At 36.2% G+C, this 20022-nt stretch overlaps 1 long non-coding RNA gene across 1 annotated transcript in view; it reads right to left on the reverse strand.

Moving 5' to 3' along the window:
* Positions 1–20022, reverse strand: part of LOC307179511 — a 490390-nt gene that overhangs the window by 174604 nt on the left and 295764 nt on the right. The window contains exon 4 of the long non-coding RNA XR_013825417.1: positions 16430–16507. This is a non-coding gene — a long non-coding RNA (uncharacterized lncRNA). The remainder of the gene's footprint in view (positions 1–16429; positions 16508–20022) is intronic.

Below are 20022 nucleotides of genomic sequence, written 5' to 3' on the forward strand. Positions count from 1 at the left end.
AAAAAAATGGTGCATTTGCCCTGGATGGAGCCTCCAGCTTTTATACATTTATATGATGTTTGAAAACAACCATGATTACAAAATGTAAATAAATAAATAAACAAATACACAGGGCTTTGTATATGTAAGATAATATCCTTCTCAGCAAAAAAACCCCACTTTTCAGCATCACAATACCTCATTGGCACATGCTGACCACTCAGGGCCCTGACAGAAGACACTAAATGGACAGAAAGGGATCTGACATTTTCAAGTTAGAATACACAGATTCAGAATGAGCATTATATAGCTCCCAGATGGTGGCTTATTTTCTTTGATGGATTTGAAAAGTAGAAAACTGCAATAAAAACTGCTGTTCTGACTTGCTCACTTACTGAATTCATTTCTTGAGCCATGAAAAGCATTAAAAGTTTTAGCTAAAATTAAAATTCAATAAAGGTCAGTTCTCTAGGCCATGAAAGAGAAAGCAGAGCATAAGAATAGCTGAGTGGATCCCGCCAAGCTGACCTATAGCAGTTAATAATAATGATTTCCAAGGCAGGGTGAGAGGAAACAAACAATTTTTGTGAACAAAATGGTGACGCTGTCTAAAAAAAGGGGGAACAGGAAAAATGAATACCCTTTGTTAATATAATTAAATATCTTTCTTGCTAGGATTATTGCTAGAGTAACTGTCCATAGTACTTACATTTTTATTAAAGGAGCCTAGCTCTTATTTGTGGTACATTAGATTATATTAATGGCATTAGGGAGTTTCAAATATATTTCAATAACACTTTTTACAGGAATAATTTTTTAATCCATCTGGAGAATTGAAATAGACCATAGAAACTTTTGCATTTATTGAAAAGTTGTAAATCTGGCTGGAATGTGAATCTCAACACATCTTACTGGAGTCTACTTGGATCTGTTAACAAAAATCACTAAATCACTTTACATATCATTGAAGTAACGGGCTGCAGAAGGTGGATTTTTGTTCTTCGGTTTTGGTTTTGAATCAGGGATGTGACACAAAAGATATGTAAGGATAAGTACATGGGAGACACACTTGTGGTATGATAGAAAATGAGTTTAAGTCTTCTGGATAGTTCCTTGTGAAAGTCATTCTGACCTAAATTATACACACTATATTGAGATATAGTGAAGAGCTAACATGGTAGTTATATTTTAAGGGCATATATATTTTTAAGAAATTGGAATATCCTTAGGGATATTGAAAATTATGATAATACTAATAAAACCTACATTTTCTCATTCTAATCCTTATCATGTTTCTATGAAGTGAGCATTATTATATCCTTTTCCAAATTTAAAAAATGAGGCATTATTTAAACTTTCTTTGCAAATTCATAAGAATCTATTAAGTTTTTAAATCTGCATTAGGGATACAATTTTTCATTGCATGGGTAAGTAAAGGAATAAATACCACATACAGTGAAGCTTACTACAGCTTCTTGTTTGGGTGCAAAATGGATGCTCTAATATATGGGGCATTTTGTGATGATGTGGGTTAGTTCCTACACCCAGCAGAGTAGTGCTTGTTTAATGTTTTCTTGTGTAATGTGCACATATTCATTTTAATATTGGGCTAAATTTCAGTTTATTTTGCTACACGGAGTAGGAGCCCACACACCAGAGCTACGTGTGTCTTCCCCTGGCTGTCAGAGTGCTTAATTCCATCATTCAGCTGCTGGCAACTTTGTCTAATTGTGGTGGGTCTTAAGGAATCAGAGAAACAGAAATTATTGCTGCACCAGAGCTTTTTGTTTTACTCAGTATTCCTAGTATTTATGGGGAGCTAGGCCACCGCATTCCAGAGCCAAATTTAGGGTCAGAGTCACCAGGAAGGTGCATGTCCTAGAGCATCATCTACCTCTTGCTTTGTGGCACCCCAAAATCCCATTGCACTGCATGTGGAGTCCTCCACTTGCTCCCATGGACATTCCCCTAATCCCACTGGAAGCTAAATTCCATGACACAGGGCTTCCTTTGCCTGCTTGTTTGTTTTTTGCTCCTAAACTGATAATACTTAGAAGGTTGCTTCACACAGAATGGAGAGTCAATGAATTACAACCAAATGAAGAAATCATCTCCTCAGTAGATATAACTCTAGCCATACCCAAACTCACTCCATGTGAAACAGCTCAGAATTTACTGAGGCCTTCTGACCTGTTCCATCATTCCCCTCATCTGGATTTTAGCTGCTTCCTACATAACGTCAGAAACAGCAGAAACAGAGTCCTTTTACCTTTCCTAAATCTGAATTTTAAAATTATAGTACTTCCACCAAGGTATATAGTTTAACGTTTTCTTTATTCTCACACCGTATCTTCCTTTTCTAATTTGTACCAGTAAGAAAAACCTGAACAAATTAAATGTCTTCTTTCAAAAACACTGTTGCAATATTAGCTTGAAATAGTGAGCAAAAACAAAAGACAGAAATATTCCTGTATTTTTCATGTTTATTTTTTCTCTTCATAAAAGTGATATATGTATCATAGAAATTATAGAGAGAAGAAAGATATGCATGCCACATAATTATATCTTCTAGGGACTTTTGTATGATTGTGTTTTATATCCTCTCCTGCCTTGCCAAAACACACACACACACACACACACACACACACACACACACCCCCCACATAGGCCACTGCATATGCCTTTTTGTAAATTGCCTATTTTCACCCCCACAAAATATTTTGTTGCACAAATTTTCTTCTGGAAGTTCCATATCATGTTATAATAAGAGGATGTAATATGAATTTGCCTATTCCAAACACAACAATACATTGGATACAATTTTACAAAACTAGATCAATGCCTACCAGAGTGGTAAATATGTAAGCAGACAGGTACAAGAGGTTGAGGGAGGAGAAAGGTCCAGATTAAAGCCATGGAAACTAGAGTCTGGAAATTCAGTGTCCTCTGCAGGGACAGGAGAGTAGCCTTGGGCTTTCATGAGTTAGGGCCATGGAGGGAAGACCCCTGAAGAGGAGGTACATGTGAAAAGGACACAGCCTCTATGAAGAGAGGACTACAAATGTCACGCACTGGTCAAGATAAGTGATAAGAAAACTGTTTCTGCCGAAGTCTGTTTGAAGATATATATTAAAAAAAATTCCCCATGAGGATTTGAAAGTCCTAAGCTTACACCATATACTGGTATGAGACCTAATCTTTCCAAACTCATGAGGTGTCAATGCTCCCTGACAATATATTTACATAAGGAATGGTGCCAGAGCTTAGCAAACACAAGCTGTAATCTTAGGAGACATACCCCTAACACAGGGCACCAGTGGCTTCTGCAGAAGACACCACACTGTCTTTGAGGAAGCTTAAAGTCCCCAATTACAGACCCAAAGAGGAAACAATACTTCTTGAAACAGAGCCAGCATACACAACCAACAGGAACACGAGTACCAGTGTTGCATCTAGCACATTTGACACACAGTGAGTCTTCCTTCCTTCCTTCCTTGTTTCCTTTCTTTCTTTCTTTCTTTTCCTTCCTTCCTTCCTTGTTTTCTCCCTCCCTCCCTCTCTCTCTCTCTCTCTCTCTCTCTCTCTCTCTCTCTCTCTCTTTCTTTCTTTCTTTCTCAACAGACTCCTCTTCTATATTACAAATATTCCCAATGATAGTCATGAAATGTCATGATAATGATACTGGCTAAGGAAGAAATGAAAATTTATTTCACTGAACTTTCCATATGAAATCAATCCCATAAAAATAAACAATAATGCATAAAATAAAAAAGTAATGGATTCATAATATTTAAATCCTTTAAGGTCTTATTTGAATAAGAGGGGAAAGCACTCAAAGAAATACTTCCCAGAGAAAGCTCTACAAGGCTCCCAGAGAGAGCTCTACATAGAATGTAGAATTTGAATTAAGTTCTGTTTCTGAATCTGTATAACCACTATACTATCCTCATTTAAACATAGTTTACCCTCAGACATATAAAGTTCCACAAGGCTAGAGAACCAATTATACTGAAAGAGAGAAGAAAATTATTCCAAACCTTTGACCTCACTTTCTAAACAAATGCATGTAGCCGAGGTCATGTAAGTGGAGGTCCACTATATAATTTGGAGTTCTCCAAATTAACTTCCATGTGGAATATACTGTTCAGTAATAAAAATATCTTAAATTAAGCATAGGTGTGTGTGTGTAATAATGAAAACTCGACGTTAACTGCAACAGGTATTTAGAACTTATACCACCATATGATTTTTTTCATGGAGGAATATTTTTATTAGTAGTATTGATTAGAATTTCAAGTTCAATGATACTTGCAAATGATAACTCGTGGTGAAAAAAGTAGACTGATTCACCTTTGTTTTTATATTATTTCAAATTCTCTATAGACAACACCCCTTCACTGATTGGACCCAATCTATCATTCTTGGTACACCACAGACTTGCACCCTAAAATCTTGAATTAATAGAACAAACTGAAAGAAAACACAATAATCATAGTAATAAAATAATAATAACCTTTAGTTACTATTATTGTAGCTATTAAATGTAGTTATTGTAATTTTTTCTTATTTTTAAACTAGAAGTAACTAAAATATTGGAAATAATTAATTAGAAATTATAAGGAGATAGTAAGGGTTAAAATATTTTAAGGACCTTGAGGTTTTGAAAGGAAAGTTGAGATACTGATTAATTACAGGCTTTATGTCAAGCATACAGGTTAATATCAAGAATACCCATTTAACACATGAAAATACAATAAAAGGAGAGATGAGAATTAAAGATTATTGAAAAACTCTAAAGGATTGTAGCAAAGAGAACAAAAAGAGTAAAATAGAGATTTTAATAGAAAAGACAAGAGGATGGCAGAATTAAGTCCAAATAAGTCAGTAAATTATCAAAAGAAAACCTAGCGCAGCAAATGCCAAATATTAATAAGTAGTTTAATTACAGTACTTGATACTTATAAATATTTATAGAAATAATTATTTTAAGGATGTGGTTTGTCATAAAGGGAAGAATTTGCAAAAAACAAAAATCACTTAGAGTCAACTTATACGTTCTTATATCATTGGATCAAAATAAATAAAAAATAAATTCCAGAATTACAAAGAGAACTTGACAATTTTCACAGCAGACAAATTCATTATCAAATAGACATGAGCTAAATGACCAATAGAGAATCTCAATTTAGTAGAATGCTGAAATAAATAAGGTACGAATATATATATTTTTAATGCACACAAAAATTTTATTTTATTATTATTTTTAACACCTTTATTGGAGTATAATTGCTTTACAATGGTGTGTTCGTTTCTGCTTTATAACAAAGTGAATCAGCTATACATATACCTATATCCCCATATCTCCTCCCTCTTGTGTCTCCCTCCCACCCTCCCTATCCCACCCTCCTAGGTGGTCACAAGGCACCGAGCTGATCTCCCTGTGCTATTCAGCTGCTTCCCACTAGCTATTTTACATTTAGTAGTGTATATATGTCCATGCCACTCTCTCACTTCGTCCCAGCTTACCCTTCCCCCTCCCCATGTCCTCAAGTCCATGCTCTATGTCTGTGTTTTTATTCCTGTCCTGCCCCTAGGTTCTTCAGAACTTTTTTTTTTAGATTTCATACGTATGTGTTAGCATATGGTATTTGTTTTTCTCTTTCTGACTTACTTCACTCTGTATGACAGACTCTAGGTCCATCCACCTCACTACAAATAATTCAATTTCGTTTCTTTATGTGGCTGAGTAATATACCATTGTATATATATATATGCCACATCTTCTTTATCCATTCATCTGTCCATAGACACAGGTTGCTTCCATGTCCTGGATATTGTAAATAGACTGCAGTGAACATTGTGGTACATGACTCTTTTTGAATTATGGTTTTCTCTGGGTATATGCCCAGTAGTGGGATTGCTGGGTCATATGGTAGTTCTATTTTTAGTTTTTTAAAGAACCTCCATACTGTTCTCCATAGTGGCTGTATCAATTTACATTCCCACCAACAGTGCAAGAGGGTTCCCTTTTCTTCACACCCTCTCCAGCATTTATTGTTTGTAGAGTTTTGGATGATGGCCATTCTAACTGGTGTGAGGTGATACCTCATTGTAGTTTTGATTTGCATTTCTCTAATGATTAGTTATGTTCAGCATTCTTTCATGTGTTTGTTGGCAATCTGTATATCTTCTTTGGAGAAATGTCTGTTTAGGTCTTCTGCCCATTTTTGGATTGGGTTCTTTGTTTTTTTTTTTGGTTTTTTTTTGTTTTTTTTTTGCGGTACGCGGGCCTCTCACTGTTGTGGCCTCTCCCGTTGCGGAGCACAGGCTCCAGACACACAAGCCCAGCGGCCATGGCTCACGGACCCAGCCGCTCCACGGCATGTGGGATCCTCCCGGACTGGGGCACGAACCCGTGTCCCCTGCATCGGCAGGCGGACTCTCAACCACTGCGCCACCAGGGAAGCCCAAGGATTCTGATTCTTATTGTTTGATTAATATCCATTAAAACCTTCTAATTTGTGCTCCTGTCAGCAATGTATGACCTATCCATCTCACTGCAGCCACATGAGCTTGAGAACTCAAATATTCTTTTTCTTATCTAATTGGATAAGTAAATATGGTATCTAATTATTGTTTTCAAATTATTTGGCTACTAATACGATTTTCCTTTTTAATGACATGCATTTTCATCTTTTTATATTTCTTTGTGAATTTACTTTCTACCCATCTCATTTGCCCACTTATTTAGTAAGGGCTTAACATTTTATTACATTGATGGAAGCAATTATTTGTATATTGAAGGTTTTAATCTGTTGTCTTATTTGTTACTAATATTACAATTCAGTGCTTTGCAGTTTATTTTTTTTATATTTTAATGTTTACACTTGTTTTATTCATTTCGTGATAATTTTCATTACTTTCATGCTTTACCAAAACTTTTCTATCTTGAGATCAGTTAAGTACTGACCTTTATTTCCATTTCCTTTTTTTTATATTTTGGCTGTGTATGTTTAATTATTTAATCAATAAAATTCACATTTAAGTACAAGTGAAGTGATAGAAATGGATTAATTTTTAACAATGGGCTTTATTTTTATTGCATTCAAAATGATAATCAGTGCATCTATTATATATACGATGTATCTATCAAATGATTCTTATGCATAATTTATCTTGATGGCCTTTTTTCATTTCCTCAAGAAGTCATGTAGGGGTTTCCCTGGTGGCGCAGTGCTTAAGAATCTGCCTGTCAATGCAGGGGACGTGGGTTCGAGCCCTGGTATGGGAAGATCCCACATACTGTGGAGCAACTAAGCCTGTATGCCATGACTACTGAGCCTGCGCTCTAGAGTCCGTGAGCCACAACTACTGAACCCATGTGCCACAACTACTGAAGCCTGCGTGCCTAGAGCCCGTGCTCCGCAACAAGAGAAGCCACTGCAATAAGAAGGCTGTGCACCTCAACAAAGAGTAGCCCCTGCTCACCGCAATTAGAGAAAGCCCGTATGCAGCAACGAAGACCCAACGCAGCCAAAAATAAATAATGTTTTAAAAAGTCATGTAATTTTAAAATTTCATCTAATTACATGAAGAATTCTTAAATCTGGCATGGTTGTAGCCATTCTGCATTACTTGGTGGCCACAAATCTCTTAGACAGAACTCTATGTGCCACAGAAATATATTATAAATTCAAAATGTATTTTCTTGTATGGAAAGGTGAACTCACAGCTATTATGAATTGGTTGGTGCAGATGGAATGTTCTTGATTACTTTAAATATCTTTCAGGGTCATTCTACATAATTTCATCTAAATAACATCCACTTTCAGTCCATTTTACATTGATAAAGCTTTCATGATAAACAGACATTTTCCTCTTCAGTCTACCTGAGAACAACTTATATTCTGAGGGCTTTGATTTGTTTAGGTACGCTCATATGTGCAAGACCATAATGGATGGTAATGATTATGGAATTAAGGGCAAACTTTACTGGTGGAACACTGGTTGGAAAATAAAAGTTACTAGCAATTTGAAGCCTTAGTTAACACATGAAAACAGCATTCAGGTGCTGCTACTGGAGACAACTTGAGAATGTGGGGATCAGACTTTCCTTAAGAATCTGTTTCTTTTAGGGAAGCAGAGGCAATATTATAAGGTCATTATTAGCAAGGCACTGGGACCCTCAAAACTGTCTAGATCTTGCCTCTGTCACCTAATAGCTGTGTAAGTGCTTAGAACAGAGCTTGCACATATCAAGGACACAGTAGGCATTAGGAAATAATAAGAATTTCTATCTGCCACATCAGTATTTTCTCATCTCATAGTATCTTCTGTGGTCAGGGTCTTCAACTGATTGGAAAACCCACATTAGGAAGGGTAATCTGCATTACATTAGATCAACTGATTATAAATATTAATGCATCTAAAAAATACCTTCACTACAACATCTAGACTAGTGTTTGACCAAAAAGCTGGGTGCTGTACCCTAGCCAAGTGGACACATAAAATTAACTATCACAGACATCAAAAGAGCATCACAGTCTGTGGTCCTGAAAGAGGTCCAGGGTCACTGGAGAAGAAAGAGTCAGGCCAGCTATGACTATAGAGACTCAGAATACAGACAGCCTCCTGAAATAGTTAAGACTTTACCCGCAATCTTAGCTGTTTGGGTTTTAATATTCACTCTACACAAGGGAAAGTGGCTGATAGTTTCAAGGAAGAGAGTTTTATTTTAGAGTGTACAGCAAAGGCCCTCTGGCTCCATTTTATTCCTTGCATCAGCCATACTCTCTATATGTTCTCCCTTAAAGGACATAATTTGAGTGTTCTCACATACAATGACATTGTACTTAAATGCAGCTAGATTTCAGTGGTACTAACATAAATAAATTCAGTATTTTTATATGTCTATATTTTCAAAGGTGTAAGATTACTTTTAACTCTGAAGTCATGGTGGGGGCAGAACGAATTCTGCCCCCTACCCCCGGCCTCTGCTCCACTTAGGTTAGTTGCCAGACTGTGTTGATCTTTCCTTCTGTTACAGTACCAAGTTTCTAATTGATTTTAGCTCTCTGGACCCAATGTGATTCTGACCACCTGATACCTTCCCTGTGCATTATTTAAGCTCAGCTGCTTCATTGGCTGTTTCATGTCCATCTGCTAAATGATGATTCCAGAGGATATAATAGAGAATCTAAATTTTTCTATAAAGGCCAAGTTCCAACATCTTGATATATTGTAAAATTCCTCCTTTATCCTAACATGCTTTTGCCACCTTTTTTTCTCAGTTCTCTTTGGTGTGAGAATTTGTTCTAAACCAATAATCTGTGGATATGGGATTCTAACTTATTGAGAGAAAATATTTCAGTAGCATCCCTATCAAACCAGAATTGCTGGAGATTTGCCTGCTTTAGTACTGTCTAATAGGACTTTCTGCAGTATGGTAGCCATTGGCCACTTGCAGCTATTGAGCACTTGAAATATGGCTAGTGATACTGAGGAACTGAATTTTAAATTTTATTTAGTTTTAAACAATTTGAATTTAGATTTAAATTTAAATAGCTATGTGTTGCTAGTGGCTCCTATATTTGACTGCACAATCTTAGATCCCGCACAGGGCTCTGGCATCAGAGAATCTCATTATGTCAGTGCTTCTCCTTATAAGGGCAAGAGTTTGAAGGCTCAGGGGACATTTCCACCTGGAAACCATCCTCCTCCCCTTGTAGACCACTCCCCAGGACGACCCCAGAATCCCATGCCCAGATGGGCCCAAGTGTACTTCTGGGACCTGTGCTGTGTATTCCCTCAAGTCTGCCCTCTGAAGGGAAATTCTTGCACTATGAGTAGGGGGTTGTGACTGGCACTTCTGAGTATGGTCTTGGTTGTACATAGATGTGAAGGAGACCAGTAGAGAGGTAGGGTGCAGCTAGAGATGGAAAGTGAAGGGGGTGAGCCAAGGATCTGCTCTCCTTGTGCCACTAATGAGAATTTAAAATCTGAACCTGTTTCATGCATCAGGTTCCTAAAAGGCATGCAGGAGTAAGGCCCTTATGGTCAGATATATCTTGGCTTAGACTTGGTCAAGGAGATGAAACCCAGCAAGAATAGGGGAGATGGCATTGTTAGGTGTCCAGTAGCTAACCTTGGACAGGGTTCAATGAGCCTCCCCTCCCCCTCCACAGGAAAAAGAGGAAAAGTGGAATTTTGTCCTATGAATTTCCCGACTGATTAGAAGAGAAGATTGAAAGAGCAAAAAATGAGCAAGTCGGCAAGTATTTATTCTATTTTTGTTATGATTATATACTTGTCAAGTTTCAATATCTTATTAAATGGCTGTTAGCCAGATTTACTAAAAATATAAACATTTAGATTTAGATCTTAAATATTTAAATAATAAGGTATATGGGCCTCCACGTGTACTCTTGCTTCAGGCCCCACAAACTTTAGGGGTGAACCTGGTGCCTACACTGGAACTTCCTCATTACAGTGCCCATTAGGATGTCTCATTATTAATTTATGATTTTTAAAATTTCTTTCTCTTACTAGATTGTGAAATAATTTATTCTCCAATGACTAGTCAATACCTGGCGTATACTAGATCCTTAACTGATGGAAGTTGAAGGAAAGAATGAATAAAATGCCACATAAAAAGAACTCTTTCTTGGACTACCCTGGTGGTGCAGTGGTTAAGAATCTGCCTGCCAATGCAGGGGACACGGGTTCGAGCCCTGGTCTGGAAAGATCCCACATGCCGTGGAGCAACTAAGCCCGTGGGCCACAACTACTGAGCCTACGCTCTAGAGCCCATGAGCCACAACTATTGAGTCCACGTGCCTAGAGCTTGTGCTCCACACAAGGAGAAGCCACCGCAATGAGAAGCCCGCACACCACAACAAAGAGTAGCCCCCACTCGCCGCAACTAGAGAAAGCCCCTGCACAGCAATGAAGATCCAATGCAGCCAATAAATAAATTAATTAATTAAAAAAAAAGGACTCTTTCTTCCCTCAGCATCTGCAGATATGAAGTACCTAGGATGATTATATAACCAAAGATATATTTTTTAATCTTAAAGCTCAGATATTCTCACAGTGATATTCTCACATCCTCCTCTATTGACCTAATTAGTATATGGAAGCACATCTTTGCATTTTCTGCAAATACCTTTATGTGAAAGAAATAAGAAAAAAGGGAAGAAAGGAAGGGAAGATGCCAATTGCCAGAAGCCCATATTCTCCAAGAATCCATCTATGTCTTTTCTGTGACACAATTTTTAAGATCAGATTGTGCTTTGACACTTTGTGAGAAATATTTTTCCTAATTTGATAAGAGAGTTTGTCAGTATAGAAATATGTTGCTACCTGTTTGATAAATCCTATTCTATTTTATAAAGTTGTTGGCTTGGTCTTGATCTAGAAGATACGTACATTAAAATAAACACATGCCATTTATTAAAAACTCAGGATTCGGAACAACATTTGCTTCATTTGACACCACAGATTTCTCAATCACACATACTGCCATTCGGTATTGCCTATTGACTGAACCTGGAGTGAGACTGAGGGATAGATTAGTAGGACAAATAAAACACTGTTGGAATAAATATGAAATATGGCATCAATTGATTCACAACTCCAATATAACTGATGAAAAATAAATTGGCTCTATCTCTTTCAGTGTATAAAATAAGTCCCTTAAAATATTCTGAAGATTAGTCAAGAAAAAAAGGTATTTGTCATTTTTAATTCCCATTCTCTTTTAAGAAACGCAGATTTTGGAAGCTAAAGAGTCTTTGCTTTGCAAAGTCATTATCTTCTGGGTAATGGTTTATGTCACACTTGAAGACTTTTAAGATTGTGGCTGGAAGCAGGCAAGTTTGGCAATAGAAATGGGGACAGTGTTAACTCCTGCATGAGAGAAGGATGGGAGGAGGTGGGGAATTTCCCAACGAGGAACAGAAGCAAGGAATACTAAGTCCTGGAAGACAATATACAGGGGGAGGGACATAGAGGCTTGGAAGAAGGGACATACAGAGAAGATAGATGTGGCTAAGAGGGATTTTTGCTGTTGTTGTTTCGTTTTTTTTTTAAGTGAAATGCTATACATTGTGGAATATGAACTCTGCCTTCATCTTCTTTTTTTGTAATCCTATTTTGTAATGATGTCTTCCTCCTAAGTATTCTTGGGCAAAGGACATCTGGGGAGAGGTGACTGAAGAAGAAGGTGACTGAATTACAAGCATACTGAAAGAGGTAAAGTTCTATAAATAGAAAATAAGTATTTATGTGTGTATGTGCTTATGTGTATGTGTGTTTTCCAACTCAGCTATGAAATTATTAACCTGTCAGGGCACTTACTTGTCTTGTTCTGGTCCTAGGTGAGCCTAAGACTGAGTTTGGTGGGAGAATAAATTTAACAATAAGCACTTCCTAAACGTCAACTGTATGTTAGATTTTGAGTTACATGATGTGTTACCTGTCTCTCCTCTATATCTCTGGTCTTTTGTTCATTCAAATGTTTGTAGAGAGCCTTCTAGAAATATCCTCGTTCCAAAGGCATATGTATACCGCCTATAGAATAGGAATTAGGGCTCTTTATCATTTCAGAGATGAATAATATTGTTACAGTGAGGGAAATTTTGGATTTGACAAATCATATTTCAGCAAAAATAAATGTAAATGAAATGTATATATTTCTGAGTTTCAGAAATCTATGTATATAATTCTGAATTTCTATATACCCTGTAAAAAGGTGCAAGGTTTATATTATCTTGGAAAAGAATGGAGTGATTAATGGCTCTAATTTATTCAATATTAGAATTTTAGTTATCGTTCTGTATTTCAACAGCCTCTTATCAAACATCATTTATGGGTTCCTGCTGCCTAATAGTCACCTTCACTCTGACATCTGAAACTCAACATGTCTAAAACAGATCTTACAAATTACATGCATTTCTTCAAAAAATGCATTTGCTTTGACTTTTGAGATTTTCTTTATGGATTGTCATCTTGTCCATAACACCCTGAAGTTCTCTACAAATGTACACTCTCCCTTTCTCTCCACCTCTGTCACCAAATTTCTCTGATTGCTTCTTCCAAAGATATTCATTTATCTAATTTCTTGTTGCTAGCTCAGAGCCTGAGCAGGTTATAACGGAACTATTCAAAGGGCATCTTAACTATTTTTGGCACATTTACTCTCTGTTCATGTTACCATTTTGGATGTAGATTCCAGAATAATCCTAAAATACAGCTCTGACTCCACCACTCTCAAGTCCTTAAACCATACTTGTTTTCCCTTTCCCCTTGAACATAACCCCAAAAGACATTCTTATATCCCATCACGTTTTCATTTGAATCTTATCCTCCATTTTAACAGCCTCTTTCCACCACAGCCTAAGTCTTTCTTCTCCTTTCTGATGGGATTTCTTTTACCTGAAATACTCTTCTTACTATTCCTATTTTTAAAAATTGTACTCGTTATCTCCTTTAAAACTCAGAAGATGTAGTTTCAGCATGTTAATACTTTACTTGTTTTTATTTATTCTTTCAATCTTTTTCAAATACTAAATGAATATATACTTTCTGTCAGTATATACTAATTAGTCCTCTTTGGGGTTCAGATAAGAGAAACTCAACATAACTCCTTTAAGCGAAGTATTTATTTAGACCATGTAATTAAATTGCAATGAGGAAGAGAGTAAATTATATATTTTGATGCTTTTGAATTGTTCACCACCATGGTGGACTTGAATTTCAAAAGAAAATGCAGAATATTTGTGAAATAAATTTAAATGTTTTCTGTAAAGGTACTTAAGTGTCTCAGATAGCCTAATAATAAGATCACAGTTTAATTTCAGGAAAATCTGGATCATCAGACAAAAACACCATCATGTCTCTTCTCCTCACTATTTTACTATTTTACACATACACCTTCTGTGTGATTTTTCACTCATCTACTGATGAGTGAAGCCTTTATTTCCCCCTTACTCATCAATCCACATGTTAGGACATGGCAAACAAAGTTCCCAAGATTACAGTTCCCCAGTTCAGAGTAGTGTGGGCAAACTGAGTTGGTATTTTTATCCATTCCAAATACCCAGGAAGGTATCTGATTAGTTCAACTTGGTTTATTTATTGATCTTTGAGCCAGGGGTTGGGGCTACTTGGACCAGCATGGTAGGGGAAGTGGCTGCTCCTAGGAAATGAAGATCTCTGGGCACATAATATCATAGGTGCCCACTCCAGAGGGTTAAAAAGATGTGGAAAACCAAATCCTGATTCTAGGAGGTCAGGATAGGATGAACAGATGTGATGCTTCTCTCTGGATACATTTAAAGGCATTTTCATATTCAGTAAGATATTTGATCTAATCTTAACTTTTTTATGGCTTTTTTGCATTAATTTGCGATTTTACATTTTGACTATTAATCCCAATTTTAGCATTTTTTGGTAGTTACACTTAATGCAAATTTCTTAACAGCCATACTTGTGGGGAAATGTAAAATCAAATTAGTCTTTAACATATTTTTTTAAGTAATTGAGTTGCATCAGCATGCTTTCACTCCTCCCATCTAAATTTATTACTTTTTGTGACTTTTCTGAACAATTCTCAGTTTAATGGGATTGTTCCAATTAAATTCTCCAAAGCACTTTGAGTGTCACTGTCCAGGTATAGGAAAAGGTTTGGAACAGATTTGAAATTTTACTGGGGAGACAAGCCAGCAGTGCTTCTTACAGTATCTACTTCCCTTTTTCCTTTTACACCTGGGCTGCTTTATTTATCTGGCAGAGTCCTTTGCTGCCAAAAATATATTTAGCACATTTACTTTTCTAATTACCATAGCACAGAGAATCTCCTTGGAGAAACTTGGAGAGGGGTTCCCACACTAAGAGCCAAATGAAGAGAAGACTAAGTTTATTACCCAGAAATTAGTGGAGAAGAAATCTGTAAGCTATTGCAGGTAGGCAGAAGACCGAGAAATTTCTGAGGTAGCCATGGTGAGAGCACTGGGCATAGTGTCAAAAGATCAGAGAATCTGGGAAAATCATAATAATAACAACTGAGTGATGTTTTTAGACTCATTTTAACATTTTCTGTTTCAGAGAAAAATGAGGTGCGATGGAAAGCATAATGACTATCAGATTTTCCACATGCTTCCCAATCTCCCTTTCCAAGTCATTAAATAATTCAGTGATATTCTTTTATTAAATCCATTTACCATTGGTCTTTTATAGACAAGTTCACTTGGGAGTAACTCATCTTTATTTAGGAACTTTCACTATATTACCTTTTCCCTTGGTCTTATTGACCATCACTTCGAGATAACATTATAAATGGTTGTCTCCCGATTAATTCCAAATTTCTTAATCTCTTAGTATGTTCAGGGTATAGATGAACATTCTTTTTAAAGGAAATGAAATGCAAGAATTTAAATACTATAGAAGTGCATCATATTTAACAACAAAAAATAAGTTCAGATTTTTTGAACTTATATGTGGTTATAATTCCTGAGGAGACAGAATCATGTATTTCTCTTAAGTAAAAGTTTTCTGAAAAAACAGAAAGAATACTGTTTTGATCATGAACTTTCGTTGTTGTTACTGACCACAAATGGATTAATTCATAAATTGCCCATGACTTTTAAGTATCATATTTAAACCTCCTTTAGTTCAGTCATTTATTTGCAAATTTTTCTCTTTCACTTTTGGTTATATTATAAACTAATGTGTATGCTGATACACTTTTTGTGATAACTGCATTTTTGTTTCCTATATCTTCAAAAACTCTTACATTGATAGTATCATTTTAAGAAATATGGAAGAATCCAGGGTTTTTGTCTGTTTTCACTTGTGACTAAATCTATGATTTTATTATCTTCTTTGGTTGAATTATATGCCATTTAAAATTAAATAAATTTTTCTCTAAGGTCAGCTGGATGCTTTTAAAGCAGTATGAGTGTTAGATCTTGATGGTACAAAGGTTTCTCAAGCTAACTTCTCTTAGCTTTAAAGTCTGTGACCTATTATACTAAGGGTTTTGACAGTCTCTATTTTCTCACATCACATGCCCAACATGTGACTCGAAATGATCTATTCCCACAATGATTGTCACTTCCATCTTGCATCATGATATAATCTGGTAAAATACATTTTAAATGACAATTTAAAAATTAAAATTCATCCCCATGGGGAACCACTACTCAAATGCCTCATTTTGCCTCAGTCATGCAGATGATTATATAATGTAATAATCTCATATACAACACTAAGCTTGTTTGTGTGCTGTCAACATCAACTCCTTACTCCTCAGTGTTGGCTTTTGACATCTGTGGAAAGCTTACCATCATTTCAAAGGTATTAAACAGAAAAAATGTATCAGAATCAAAACAATCAGCAAATGTAGATTTCCAAAGCAGAAAAAAAAGACATTAAAACCATATAGACTCACCATCTAATTTTTTAGATGAACTGAGATCCAGGTACATTCAAACAGGTTACCAAATATGACACAGCAATGCAGGAAAACCTACAACAGAAATAGCTTATTTAATTCTCAGTTGGGTCTTTCTACCATGACTATCTGCTGAGCAAGTATAAGTGAATGTGCCGAATGAAGAAATGAGAAAACCAATCCAGAGACAAATATACCAGGAATTCATCCTCACTGGATATCTTTCCATTTATTTGGAGTGGGAGGGGGTTGATCTCTGAGGTAAAATAATGACAGCTGAAATAAACTCAGAGATAAAATAATGAGAGTTGAAATGCTAGACAGTCTACCATGGGAAAAATGTTACATTTTGTCAGATCAGTAATTCTAGGAAGAGGAGAGATTGGGATTTCTCTGAGATACATCAGGTTCCAAAAGTTTAAGAGGATGATGGATTATATTTCATAAGCCACTAGTTAATCCATACAATAAGAGTTTTAACAATAATCAAATTCCATTTAACATCTATTCCATTGTTAAACTTTAAACAAGTAACATCTAACTGGTGAAGATGCTATATTAAAAATAACTTACCTTATGGGCAAGCAATTTGGTTTACAAAATAAAAAATACCTTGACCTCATGAATTAAGTTCTTGGAAAGGATACTAAAAATAATTGCAAAAGAAGTAATACAATATGCACATTAAATTTTTACTTTGCATGACTAATTAGCATCATGAAAAATAGAAATGGCTAAAATGCCTAAGAGTAGAGGACTCAAATAAATTACTATTTGTCTTCAAAAGAGAAAATAATATAGCTATTCACTATGGTAATTGTGAAGGCAGGAAAACCATGAACAATTCTTTTTGTATAATGGTAAACCCAAAAGGCAGAATGCAAAATTATCATGCTAAACATGTTTTTATGCTGAAAAACATTAGAAGAAATATTTATAAATGCAAAGACTAAAGATCTGGGGATTACAAGTGAATGTCTTTTTTCTCTCTCTCACTGTCTCTTCAAATTTCTAACAATGTCAATAAATGCAGTGCAAATCCTCTAAGTCATTCCCACTTCAGTAGTTTGGCCCACCTCTCAAAGACCTCCCCTGGCATTCTGGGAAATATCCAGAGTGCCACACAAATTCTCTGCAAAGTAGAGGAATTTTTTTCCTCTTTCTGGATGACCTTGGCTGCCTACCAAAAGAATCAAAGAATCATCCTTGACATTGCTGCTACTGTCTGTACCTTTCCAAGAGACAACTGCCTCTCTTAGGAACTAACTCCTTGTTGGCTACAAAGCTGCAAGACTCTTAGGTAGCAAACTAGGCCCTCTGTCTTCTGGAGTACAAAGGTCCTCTGAGTTCTGTGCAAACACTGAAAGACTTTTAGGAAGAGGGTTTTAGCCAAGAGAATTCTCTCTTCTGGAGTCCTCCATTCTCCCCTCCCACCCCCCGGTCCCAGTCAATGGAATGTCCTTCTTCAAAGTCTCCAACCTTATGTGCTCTTCCATTCTCCACTACAATTTGCACAAGGGCAAGATATCAGCACATTTTATTCACTGGTTATCTCTGAAGTCTATGGCAGAATCAGGAATTTGATAGATACTCAACAAATATTTGTTGAAATGAGTGAATGAATATACGAAAGCATGAATGCACACAGACTAGCTGCCAGCTCACCAGGATGTGTCACAATCAGGAATAATCAGAGTATCTAGTCAATACTCTACTAGATCCAGGGGTGTGCATTTAAGCCTTGTATGGATGACCATCACCATGCAAAGCACAAGTAGGTTGCCCATTTAGGTCAATTTGTAATCACATAGGGCAACTCAGTTCACAAAGCTCTGAAACACCCCCAGCCCCCTTTATTCTCCTTCATGTTCTTAAGAGGCTTGTGGTTCACTGACCGATTGTTAGAGAGTCTTGTACTCTATTCTCCTGTTACAGGGAAACTCTTTTGGGTCCAAATCCTGCATAGCCCTCTCTATCACATCTGCACTTTGTCACATGCTGTTTACTATTCTTTTGGAAGACCCTCGTTTAGCACCTAGAACATAGCAGATACTCAATAAACAATGTTAATAAGTCAACTATATACTATTGTTTGGGGAAGGAGAAATAAAATTCCATGAACCCTTTCTTACATTTAGGACACTCTCATGAAAATAAGGCTTCTATTTCTTCTTATGAAAAAACATTTCAACATCTTAATTCATGAGAAAAATTTGAAACTGTGCTCTCCAGTTATCTTCACTCTATCTTTAGAAACATGCAAACACTTTTAGAAAATAAAATGAATTTAAAAAGTCTTATGTGGAGCACAACCTGTTTTATCTTATAATTATTTCTCACATAATTATAGTTCTTCCCTATATTTCCACATTTTCTTTTACATTAGAAAGTCTTTACAAATTTACTATTACATTTGCTCTTTCATTTTAATTCATTCATTTAGACAAAAATTAATTATTGAACACAATAAATTCTGGGGATTCTATTAGTGACTGGGGGATTCAAAATGTACCAGTTAAATGTATCCGTAAAGACGGGGTAAGGGCTGTGTCAGGGAGTAAACATGTAAGATTACATAAATAAATGTCACCATGGTTGTATGAGTGCTATAGAAGGGAAGTTCAGGGTGCAATGAAACACTAAGGAAGGCCTCTGTACATTCACACTCTTTCAGTTGAAACTCAAATGATGGTAAGGAGTAATCTAGATGAAGGATATGATTAAAGCTCCCCATGCAGAAGGAATGGAAAATTAATGCCCCAGAAGTATAAATAATTCTTTCCACTTTGAGAAACGAAAGGAAGGCCAGCACAGGTGGCATACGGTGCGGGACAGTCAGGTAATTACAAGAGATGGTGGTGGGAAAAGTAGGACCCAGATTATTCACAGCCATATAACCCAAATTAATGATTTTAAACTTTGTTCTCACAGCAATGAGAAGACATTAATGGCTTGTAAGCCAGAAAATTATGTCATCACGTTTGCATTTTTTAAATGGTTCCTCTGACCACTGTATGAAGGATAGATTAAAGGGAGTTGTCAAGAGCAGACATGGATGCCCAGTTAGAAAGCCAGTGTAGAAACTCCCCCAGCAGATAACTGTGATATGAGGACAGAGATAAAAAAAAAACCTGATATTTATTTTGAAAGCAGAACCTACAAAAGTGGCTTCTGATACTACCAAACTAAGAATTATTAATCTTATCTCAAAGAAAAGGAAATTGGTCCTTAGAAAAATATGTTCTAAGGGTTCATAAATCTGAGTGTCCTCCACTTGGCAGTCCTTTTAGTTAAAATTAAATTTATATTTAAGAAAAAAAAAAATTTAAGAGAGATAGTTGCTTCCACAGTGTTGTTCACCTAATACTTATCATTCTCCCAAGCATAATTGGGACCCTTTCTTCTTAATGCTACATTTAGTTCTGTGCTTTGCTTTGGCCAAGGAAACAGAAGCATAAAAGCCACCTGCCATTTTGGGGTTGAAGCTTTAAGAGCAAGCATATTATTTGTCTTGTTCTATTTCCCTCTAATAAATCTAGATGGAGGCTGTTCCACCAGCCTGACTTTCAGAATGAAGACAACATGGAACA

The sequence above is a fragment of the Stenella coeruleoalba genome (assembly GCF_951394435.1).
Source record: "Stenella coeruleoalba genome assembly, chromosome: 20".
In the NCBI taxonomy this organism is placed as follows: domain Eukaryota; kingdom Metazoa; phylum Chordata; class Mammalia; order Artiodactyla; family Delphinidae; genus Stenella; species Stenella coeruleoalba.